Genomic DNA, 12,352 nt, shown 5'->3' with positions numbered 1-12,352 from the left:
ATAACAAGTAGAGAAACTCGTGTGAAATTAATTCAGACAAGAAGTAAAATCAAGACCAAAAACAGACAATTGAAAGGGATCGGTGTGTTAAACACTGGACCAAATAGGCTTGGTGAAATTATCAGGGCAATGCTTCAAGTCTCCTCTCTTGGAATCCAATGTATTTTACTATATTAAAAAAAAAAAAAAGGGGGGGGGGTTCATATATATATATATACACATTTTTTTTTTCATACTTTTTTTTTTTTCTTATTTCATTAGACCAAATCAAAACCGTGTGTGGGTACACATCTCTCTCACACACACCCACACACAAAGAAGAATGGTAGATTACCATAAGAATCTGGTAGCATTTTTCCAGCTTGTCAACAGAGCACGATTGAAGATTGAGGCTGCCACAGTGGGGCCTGGCTTATTGTGGGTCAGCATGGTTATCACCTGCTGTGAGGATGCAGGGGAAATAGAAATAAGCCCATTCTACCAAGACATGCTATGGCTTCCTTCATATACACTCCCATTGCCCTATGGGCATGAAGTCTGAATGCATCAACATTTTGCCACCAATAACTGCCACCGGTCGATGCATCACTCGTTAATATACTTTTGCCGGCCTGGGAATCCATGTCATTGTTCTCTTTTATCAGCCTTTCACACACACCAGTTTGGTTTCAGTCTATATAGCCCTCATGGAAAACATCGCATTCATTTCTGCCTTGGTTCTTTTTAATCAAGCAAAAAGAATAATTTAGACAGCAACCTAATTCCATTGTACATTCATGAATAGTCTGAATAGATGAAATAAGCATTCGAGAGCAAGCAGCTTTTTTAAAACAAACTAAAATTTTAGGGGATGCGCATGTCATCTGCCTTCTTTTTAATCTTCAGTTGCAATTTGATATAGATATATACGTGTTATCAAATTAATCAATCAAATCATTGATTTGTGTGACCTGCTATGTGCAAATCAAAACACGGCATTATGTTTTTGGATGATTTTATAATAGAAGGTGTTGCAAATTTTGAATCACCGGTTCTACATTATGTGTAAGCAAAAGTGCAGCCTTTGATATGGAAGCAAAGGAGTGGTGGGTGAGCAGAGAAAATCAGTGGTGTGGGTCATACAAAGTTCACTGCAAGTTTATGCAGTGCATGTTATTCAATTCATCTTTTTTTCAAATTATTCAAGAGTTATTGTTAATTTTAGGTATGAATCTGTGTGACAACTGAAGACTTATGTACTAAGCCCTATACATACAACCACCTCAGAAGAATTCAAAACAATGTACTCGCATATATAAAAAAAAAAAAAAAAAACGAGTTGATATCTGTATTGTAAGGAAGTCAATGGAGGCAGTTGTAAAAAAAAAAAAAGATACAAAAAGTAAAAAAATAAAAAATACAGGATGAAGCGAGGAACTATGCATTTACATAAGCGGGGCAGCTTGCTTCTGTTCAACTGCCACAGCTATTGAAATTGGATGATGAGGAGATGTCACTCAAAATGATTCTCCTATTCATGAAGACCAGGGGAATTTTTTCATAAATCCACTCAAATTGTGCGAAGGATAGGCCACAAAGGTTCAAATTCACTGGAAGATTAGAAAAAAAAAAAAAAATATATACTTATAATCTGTAATAATGTTTAATCCCATAGTGTTTTTGCGCCTTTTGATCCTATTACCATGCACCAGTGCTTTGACAGTCATCCTGGTTTTATCTGTATTTTTCAATCTCTCTTCACTTACCCGGGCTCTTCACTTTGCTCTGAATGCCCTCGGTCTTTATGTGGAATTCTAAGTTGTCAAAATACAGACAAAAGTATATTTGAAGGGCTGTGTGTCAAGAGCTAAAAACAACTGATGGAACAGCCGAGTAGTTTGGTAACACCATGCATTTGAGAACACCATTGACTCAAAACCCAGCATCGTAATTTCGACTACATAATTGTACGAGAGCAAGTTAACGCCAGTAGCACATAGATACTTCACCGAGGAGATTTTGAAAACATCTTACACACACAAGTGTGCGAGTCTGCGCCATGAAACGGCAGTGTTAATTCATTGCTAATGAATTAATGTCGCTTATACAGGCTGCTGCTTGACTAAAGAGGACGCACTCTGGAAAGGTCTTTGAGAATTGAAACAAACTTCGACATTACAGAACAAAACAATAACAGCGAAAAATAGATTTCATCGACTGTTTTATCAAAGAATTTGGCAGATGATATAGATACAATTATTGTTTTGATTGAGTTTTACTCATGTGCAATCTTTGTCACCGACAGAAGAAATGTCACACTTTAACTGTTGCCTTTGCAGAATTCATGAGAACAAAAGGCGATATCTTAAATGTATGCCTGACTCTCACATGTACTTGTAATGAAAACAAAGAGACCTCCCCCATCTTTGATAATTTCTTCATAGTACATCAGTCCCGACCTGCAGGTGCTGGTTAATGATGACTTTTTTTGATTCCTCAAGAGAAGTCATTAGTTGATTCACATATTTATGGGGTCTGACGAGGAAGACGCATTCACGCAGAGGAGGGATGGATTGCTAAGATAAATGTGCCAGTAAAAATGAATATGAAAATGGGTTGTGATCAAGGGGCTGAATTATTCAGCTCAACCCCAATGCCTACTGCCACTCTTGTTTCATTGCTTTAGGCAGCTTAAGTTCCTCTCACAATACCACGAGCTGGAATCCGAGACGGAAACACCAGAGGAAGACTGCAATCCTCTCGTTAGCATTTGTTCAAGAAGGTCTGGTATAGTGATTGAGGCAACAGAAAATACGTTTGATTATAGTGTCAGACAAAGTTACACTGGCTGTTACAGTGGTGGCGTCCTAAATAAGATATTTACTGTATGCAAATGGTCTTGCTCCTCTATAACTGCAAACTGCCCTGTAACGCACATTAAACAAATCCCGCTGCCCCATTGTATGCAACTTCCATTGAATCAAGCAGAGAGGTGCGATCATTAATTTACAGCCATATGGTAGAATATTTAGTAAAATGTGTTCACACTTCCGAATTCTTTGTTCATTTTATTTTCCAAGTCAGCAACGTATTAGCAAGAGTATTGCAATAATTCTAAGAAACTCCACTAGGTTGCTTTTTGTTGCAAATATTACATTTCAGACATTGCCCATTAAAACCATACAGTGTCTTTGAGACGGACGGCTGTCGGTGCTGTCTAGCACGAAGGAGAGGACATGTTGGTCAGATTTCTAGCAAGCATAGGCCACCGAAAGAAACCCTACTCGGACTTTTAGGAGACTTCCACTAAAAAAAAAAAAAAAAAAAAAAAAAAAAAACAGGTCGAGACCAAAACACTCTTAGCTTGAATTACCAGAGTTAAATAATGCACCAGACAATGACATATGAGACAACTTTGGACAGTGGCAGTAATAATTAAAATAACTGCCAGCATGGTCAACTTAAAATACACGAGAGGGACACTGAAATGTTCCCTCGTCTACATATGCATGAACCTGAAGCAGACAAGCAAACTGCCTTTTTTTTTTTTTTTTTTTTAATATATATAAAAATACGACTGCCAGCAGATATCTGCTGTAAAGGTAACATAGACCACTGAACTCTTCTTTAACCATTTTCAAAATGTTTCATATGGAATTCAAGGGATGCTTTTAGTTTCTCATGACAGGAAGGAGGGACAGCGTAGGTATATCTAGCCAGCTGGTATTTGTGAAAGTAATTTCTACCAATAGGTTTGGTGGTGGTTGCTATAGAATGGTGGTGCCTTGAACTGTCTGTGCAAGGCTGGTTTCTCCACTTTGAAATAGATCGCCTCAATCATTGCACACAGTGGTTCTCAATGACATGTCTCTTGTCCTTCAGGCTTAGATAAATAACAGTTCAGTCCTGAGTTGGATCTGTGTCGGGGCATACTTTTGTTTAATGTTTGTTTAGTTTTATTGACAGGCCCAAGTCTACACATCCCTCACTGCATTGAACTGAACACACCAGGTTATTTTTCTTGTGTCTGGGTTTCTTTTGGATGGATCCGTTTCTGACAGAGTGAAAAACTGTGGCAAAGAACACCACGAATCTTTATAACCCCCAACCCACCGCAGCACCCAACAAGTTGCAGCAAATTAAAGTGTCTCATTAATGCATCCACACACCCTCCCTACTGACATTACAGATAATCACATCCATTATTTTGTTGCTTGATTTTGCGTTTCCTCTATTTCAATGAATTACCGAGTGGACGTTACCTCCCTCTATCCCGATGGGACTTTAAGGCTAGCTATTGTTGGCAGGAACATAAAGACATACAAGAAGCCATACTTAGTCATCACACCCCCTGAACATGTGTCACACTCACCAGCAGTCTCCATCTGTCTGCCCCTAGAACCAGTCAGCCATGCTGATCCCAGAGAGCCACACGGGAAGAGAAAATGTAATTCCCAAGACAAAGTGTGTGCAGCCTTTCCCCTTGAAAATGAGAACTTAATTTGTGGTGCACTGTGTGTGTGTGTGTGTGTACTTTAGCCGGGTGGTCTGCTGCTGGAAATTCAGTAAGAACTAGCTTCAGTAATCAATGGAGAGCTGCACGGGTGAAAGCAGTGGTTGACGATTTGTCATTGTAAGCTGCTCATTAAGATGACCGCTTTGTATATTGACGCAGGAATGCACAAAATTGAAAAGTGGTAACAGAGTATTTTACCTCAGCTAAGATAGTCTTTGGATAAAAATGGCCGTCTGAATGGCATAGAGACACAAATTGTTTTGTGGTACATGACCAGAGAAAATTGGCAGTTGTATTGCCTTTGGCCCAAAAGGCAGAACAACTTCAGACTGCATTGTGAAAAGAATGGCCACCACCAGACCGCTGAAGTATTGCTATGTCAGTAACAAAACAATGTTGCTATTGCACATATGCTCAGACATCTGTTTTGTCCCCCCTCTTGCTTTGGCGGTGAACGAGGTAGACAGCTTGTTTTGATTTTGGAGCAGTGAAGAGCTTGATCAGACATGCCATTACAGTAGGCATTTAAAAAAAAAAAAAAAAAGGAGAAAACACATCGACACAGAAGCACAATTTGCTGTTTGGAAACAACCTGACTACTGGCACAAGACAGCAGAGCAATATGAAATGCATTTGAGCAGAGATCTCTACCTGAGACTAAAATTTCTTGCATTTAGGAAATAAAACCACAGGAAAACCCCCAATGGTGATAAACATAATGAAATAGCTGGATGACATTCAAATTAAATGCAAACATTTGATTGCGAGAGCACATTGGATCTTGCTACATTAATATCAAAACTATTCTTTTAAATTCTTTGGTGGAAGGGAACATTTCTAAACCGTGCATGGACAGTAATTTCCACTATCAAAGTTTCGGAATAATTGATTGCGGTGAAACAGAAGCCATCAGCGCTGTATTGAGTTGGAAGGCTACCTGAAATGAATGAGAATATCAAGTGCAATTGTACATGGGATATTCTCACCCTCGTACCCCTTTTTCCATCATGACATGAAAATATCTTGAAATTATTACAGATATGTAAATAAGAGACCTATGTATGTGTATTTAAAAAAAAAAAAAAAAGCGGTTCTTTGATTTCTTTAAGACTAGCTTTCCTGCTCAGGGTATGAGATTCTTAATGCATCAATACCACTGTTACCAAACTACAAAATCTATTTCACATGGAAAAGTTTAGCACGTTCCGTCAACATTTGTCACCCCTTAACTGCAGCAGCTACTCTTCTGCTTGGAGACGTCTTTTAGAAAAAACACATTTGGCTGTATAAAATTCCTGTCATGAGCATGCTGGCATCTGTAACTACAAAAAGAACAAATGCAATACTCAGCTGGGTAATTCATTAATATAACAAATTAAAGGGCGGGCCTCATATCGATTATTTTTCAGCTATTCGACCAATATCCCACCCTTTGGTTTGAATGTAAATCAATAACAGCAGAGTATTAATTGTCAGTGCTGTAGTCGCTCACCAACATCATGGAGATGCCGATGGTGAGATGAAGTTGATTGAAAGCTGCTGCAGAAGGTGATTGGCATTGCAGATGTATACAAACGTTATAGATATAACGTTTATCGTTAACAGCTGAGGTTTCTTGGAAAATTTCATTGGGATACACAATGTCGTAAAAGGCCTGCTTTGTGTTTGGAATTTGACATTTTTTTGTTTTTCAGCAGAAATTCACATCTTTCTGACTTCTGCTGTTATTTCTACATTTCAGTCCACTGCCCACTGGACTTCATGTGAAATACCAGCGCAATGTTTCAGGGCCATTTCTCAAATGCTGTTTGTACAGTGGGGGGGAATCAAACATTTTATAAGGTAAACTTCAAAAAGCTATTTCATTATTGCTGTCTTTATGATGCTTATATTAAGGTTATTATTTTACCATTTTTCTTTTGGCAGGATAAAAGACAAAGAAGGGTGAAAAGGGACCTTTGTGGTGGTAATAAGCATGCATAATTTCAAAGCTGGTTGAGATCTGCAAAGTTTCCCTTAAATATTAATTATGAAGAATAAAACCATTGTTGAACTGTTTGGAAAGTCAGGTATGACACCGTGCACTAAACATGCAGTGACACATAGCATATCGCTTTTCAATATGAATTCATAGATGCCCGCAATAAATATTTAAGCATTAGAACCAACTTAAAAGGTGTCTCTTGGATTTGACATACAAAACATTTAAATACAAGGAGAATACTTGAACGCCTCCGTCCAATCCATCGATGAAGTGCTTAGGACCAGCGGCCTTGTCACTGATCCCACTGCTCTTTAGCTGTAGGCTATCGAAGTGCTATGACTGTCCAGGGTGTTGCCTGCTGCAACAATTTGCTGGGCCTCGGGCAGGATTCTGGTGCCATTTTGCTTTACTTCTTGGGAGTAAAAGACAATCCATGGCCGGAAAAAGGGAAAATGACTGATGGATTTTTTCGACTTTGAGGTAACAGCTGGATTTTATTCTGAGTCAAATGCGGTTGTTCCCATTGAAAGCTTCTGTTGTTGTTTAGTTGTAAGTTTGTCATCAAATGAATGTCAGTTTTTCGGTCATTAATTTCAGCAACTATCAATGCAACGTTTGCCTGTCTTCCTGATGTTGGGCAACAAACGGGTGACACTTATCTTTAAAAGATGCGGTACATTTTATACAAGCTCAGCTGCAAAGAATGGTTTTGATAAAGAAAGGAATTACTTCACTATGCAGACCTGCACAGCACTTCAGGGGGTTCTGTTGCAGCAGAACTGTCATAATAATCATAGTGCTTGTGTAGCACACAGGGCGGGTCTTAACTTAAAGAGCAGTGGGAGCTACAATTATGCAGACCTTGGAGCAAAATCCTGCTGAATGGCACAAATCACACCAAAAGGATGATGTGTTTAGAGAGACAACTATTCATAGAAGGACGAAGTGGTTTGTCCACAGTATTTTTTTCTTTCCACATTTTACACAAATAATATAGACAAATAATATAACCATTCTTTAATTTGATAATAGGCTTCTCAATGTTAACAAAATAGCATTCTTAGTAGTCATTAAAATGGATCCAAAACTGTGTGTGAGTGCTGTTAGCAGCTATTGCAAAAAAAAAAAAAACTGTTTTGGCCACTCTGAATTCATAACAATTTGACAAAAAGTAAGTTTTGGCTGATGTCGAGGTGAAAGAAGTTCCTCCATAAACACTCAAGTAATTTCCACGGCCTGTATTCTCTTTTGTGACCTTAGCTCAGATGATTATTTGAGAAAGCCTGGCTCGTGTGTGGCGAGGGTCACAATTTGATTAATCTCTGGCTCTTGTGGAGATAGAAAGATATGGGGATAGCTTCTGGAGAAATGTTCAAGCCAAAAAAACAAAACAAAAAAAAAACAAAAACAAAAAGACACATGCCTCTTGCACAATAGCAATGTTACAAAATGCTCCACAAAATCCCTATCAGCACTTTGCCTTGAAAATAAAGGATTAAAAATGTAATGCTAATTTTAAAACGGTCTTCCTTGAAAATAGTAGAGGCAACATTAGAGGGAATGAAAGGGGGAGATTATAAAATACGAGCACATTTACACATTTAAAAGGTTAAAACATTTTAGCATGCACTGCCTCCCTCATTAGAAAATTACAATTCTACTTGACAATTTTATGAAAAGATAAATATTGCAACAACAACGTGTCATAACTAATCACTGAAAAAAAAAATTGTAAGATGCTTTAAATTACCTGAAATTTTCTATTTTTCTTCGCAAACAGAAACACAAGCGTTCCTCGATCCGCTTAAACTAGTGAGAGAAAAGGGAAATTACTACCCTAACCTTAACACTCATGAGCAGGATTTATTTTTCAAAATCCTGAAAATGGTGTCATTCAGCAAGTGAACGGAGCACAAATGTTGCACTGGTAAACTGAATTATCTGGAAACCAAACCATAATCAAAACCCTAAATATAGCTATCATCAACCAAAGGCTGAACAAGCTTGGAAGTGATACTGATAGAAAGGCCACCCAAGACAAAGTCCAATTCTCATTGGTCTACAGTTTTTTTTTAGATTTTGAGCATCACCACTTTGGTGATGGTGGTTGCAACCCCCTTACATAACTCAGTCCTAATGACAGATTTTTCTTTTTTGTTAAATCCTTTGGAACCATTGTCAACTATCCAGCTAATGTAGCTCAAACCAGGTATGGGAACCAATGGAAAACTCACATTTAGCAGAGCCCTAAACCTAATCCCAACCCTGGCCATAGCTCCAGGCCAAACCCTAACGTTAAAGATAGCAACCAAAGGTTGAACAACCTTGTGGTGGTGCCGTTGGAAAGCCCATCCAAGAAAATGTAGGGGAAGGTCCAGTTTCCATTGGTCCACCATATACTTCAGAAAATGTTTTTTTGTGGTGATAGGCATTGTAACCCCCTTCCCTAACCTTAACCCTATTAACCTTTTTTTTTTTTTTTTTAAATCTAAACTAGTGTCAATTCAAGTGACTGGGGCATGAATATGGTACTGGTGTTGAAAGAAAGTCCACATTAACTCAAGTCCAGGTCCAGGCTTGACCCTAATCCCAGACCTCACTCTCCAACAAAAAGTGTGACAGGCCAGAGAGCAGTGCTACTGGGAAGCTCACCCAAGACAATTTGATTTTTTTTCCATACAGTTCTTCAGATAAAGGACATTGAATATCACCACTTTGGTGATGCCCATTATAATTCTATGCCAACTTTAACACTAATGAACATGAGTTGATCCTCATACAATTTCAAACTGTGATGTTGGGAACCCGGTTCTTAATTTTTCATGTATTTTCATTTTTTTTCTAAGGAGCATTTTTTGTCACCCTTTAAAGCCGAACCAACTGCCAAGTTGCCTCGTTGGATAGAAGAGTCCATCTGCAGTATCAGGTGAACATGAAGGAACAGAGGGTTCATGGACAGCGAGTATAATTAGTGGTTCATCAGCTGCATCTAAAATGCATTCTATCTGTTTGAACAACAAATGCCAGGACTTTTTTTGTTCTGCAAGGCTGTACCAAAAAGAAATTTGAAGGCGTTCCTTGAAATAACAAATTCCATTCTGTCTCCTGCTCTGTGAACGCCTGTCTTCAATGGACAAAACAACTTGATTAAATATATTGTGGATAAGGGTAAAAGTATTTGAGAAATCTGAAATTCCTCACCCATACAATTTTTCAAGTGTTGCTCAAAGCCATTACCTTCTCACGATCCATCATTGTTTTGAAATGCTTTTGATTAAATACACATTTATCTTTCCCTCGTAACTGCTATGCAAAACCTGATGCAGCCAAACTATATTTTCCAAAAGAAAAGCAAAACATTTACACCCTACAATTTCAAGCCTTTACCGCAGCTGCCTCAAATTTCTCGGGGGAAAACGCAAATAGACATCATTTATATGCTTTCAAAACACATAGCATGTTCATTTTTTTTTTTTTTTTTCCCCAAGAACAACATTTTTATAAATCTTTATATGAAGGTACATAATGTTTTCTTCATTGCGGACTATGGAAAGTATTATTTCCTCTCCACACACCATCTTATCTCTACTTTGGGTACCATCAATGGCCTTAGATTGCAAATTAGACTTCAAGAGACAACTGATACTTCAGTTCCATCCAGTAGACGTACGTGTCGCTGTTTCAGACGGACTGTTGCTTTGAAAAACAGCCCTTTTTTTGCAGACGATATCCAGTTGTACAGTTCTTTCAAACATTCATGGTTATAACTCGTTGTCTCGTTATACAATCTTTTCAAGGTTGTGAGAATGAACAATTTGTCTGAGAAGAATTAAGAATTTACACATTATTCCGACTTCTTGTGAGATTTCATATCCCTTTTAAACTCATGATGGCTACAGGCATGGCTATGCTCCTCACTTAGTCTCAAACTTGCTTCTCAGGAAATCTAATCATTCCACGAATCCGGAAATAACATGTTGCTCTTCAGACTTAAAATTCAGCCATGGTCTTGCCACTTGGTCTTTTTCAAAATGAATATTTATTGGTACTTACTGATATGTTTTGACTTCCCCGTGGATACTTGATTCAAAAGCAGAGTAAACAGACAGCTAGACCAGAATCCAACATGCAAATAATACAAACTAAACAACTAAAAGACCAGAACTGGGGAAAGAAAGTGCACTTCAGTAAACTAATGCGTTCTGGAGGACACAGAGACAAAGACCCAGTTAATTACTCAACAACATACAGGTGAATGTGAGGGCAGGACAGAAGCTGATTGGTGGAGAGGCAGGGTTAGACTGATTGATGACAAGGCACAAGTGAGGAATTTCCTGACCGGGGGAAAGTTAAAAATGCACGAGGAACAGAAAGGGAACTCATAAGACGTAAATGGGAACATAATCGTCGCCCAGGAAGTCATGAAGGACTATTGTGAAAATACAGCAGAACCATTAGAAGCTACAAGGCAGGAGAAATGAAATTTGCAAGGCAAAAGTGGTGAGTCCAAAAAAAAACCCATATAAATCCGTCCATCCATCTTCTGCCACTTATCCTGCTGTCTGGGTCGCGGGGGATGCCGGAGTCTTTCCCAGCTGTCATTGCTCGAGAGGCGGGGTACATCCTGGACTGGTTGCCAGTCAATCGCAGGGCCACATATATAGACGAACAATCATTCACTCACTCATTCGGGGGCAATTTTCCCAAATTTTTTTCCAATTAACCTGCATGTTTTTTGACTGTGGGACTGTGGGAACCCATGAGGACATTCGGGAGAACATGCAAACTCCACACAAAAATATCCCAGAATATGTATCATCAAAATATATTAGAATCAAACCAGGGCCAAAGCGCTTACCACTGTGCCAGCCCCCGTATATGTGTGTGTATATATGTGTATATATGCGCATGCCTTTTCATAGTGATATTTTTGTTACTCTTCTTTCACATTGCTTTCATTTGTGTTTTCTATATTTTAACTTTTGTTTAATTGCACTGTATGAATTGTGATTGATGACTCCCTCACCACAACCACCACACGCACGCTGTAGACTAATCAAGGTTTAGGAAAACTCTGCTGACAAACAAGATTTTTTTTTTTTTTTTTTTTTTTTTTTTTAACCTTCCTAATAATCCCAGGGGAAGACTCTTTATTATAGCAACCTGTGAATTTTATATATGGTTTGCATTAATCACAGACCACTCTGGCTGAAGGTCTTCCCTGTGTGGAGGGTTTAGAGGTGTTTTATTATGTTGCACAGGAACAAATGTGTGAGTGTGTGTGTGTGTGTGTGTACTTCTGTGTTGTCCTATCTCCCCATGCACATTCAGAGATACTTACCTACATTCACATTTCTTTCTGAGAGGAAAGAGGGGAGTGAGGAATGAAGAAACAGAGTTCCATTATGCATGGTTGCTGCAGGCAGCCGATGATGACTTGGAAGTGCACGAAGGCCACAGCTGTGAAGAATATCAATAGCAGGGAGACAACAGTCTGATTGTTTGACGGTGTATGTGTGCATGTTTTCATGTGGGTGGCTGTATGGTGAATAAATCCATTGCTATCTTTTCCGACACACGTGACTCTGAATATATGCTAACCAAGTCGCGTGTGTGGGTTTTTTTTATTTTTTCGTTAATATTGCTCAATCTCCCGGTCTATAAAAACGCAAGTACACAGCGTTTGTCTTCATCCCTTACTTCCAGAGATCCAAATTCCCAATGAAGACCACGGGGGTGCTGACGGGGTGCAGTCAATGCCATTGTCTGTTACCCCGCTGTAGGAGTGCCTCCATCACACTGCTCAAACGCTGCCCTCTGCTCAGCTGTCTCACCGACTGGCAAATGATGAGACGTGACAGCCAAGGACAGCC

The sequence above is a fragment of the Fistularia commersonii genome, chromosome 27, assembly GCF_037954325.1.
Source record: "Fistularia commersonii isolate RoL2024-O1a breed Wild chromosome 27, RoL_Fcom_v1.0, whole genome shotgun sequence".
Taxonomy (NCBI): Eukaryota; Metazoa; Chordata; class Actinopteri; order Syngnathiformes; family Fistulariidae; genus Fistularia; species Fistularia commersonii.
The sequence above is the reverse complement of the archived record's forward strand: the minus strand, read 5'-3'. Positions refer to the sequence as shown.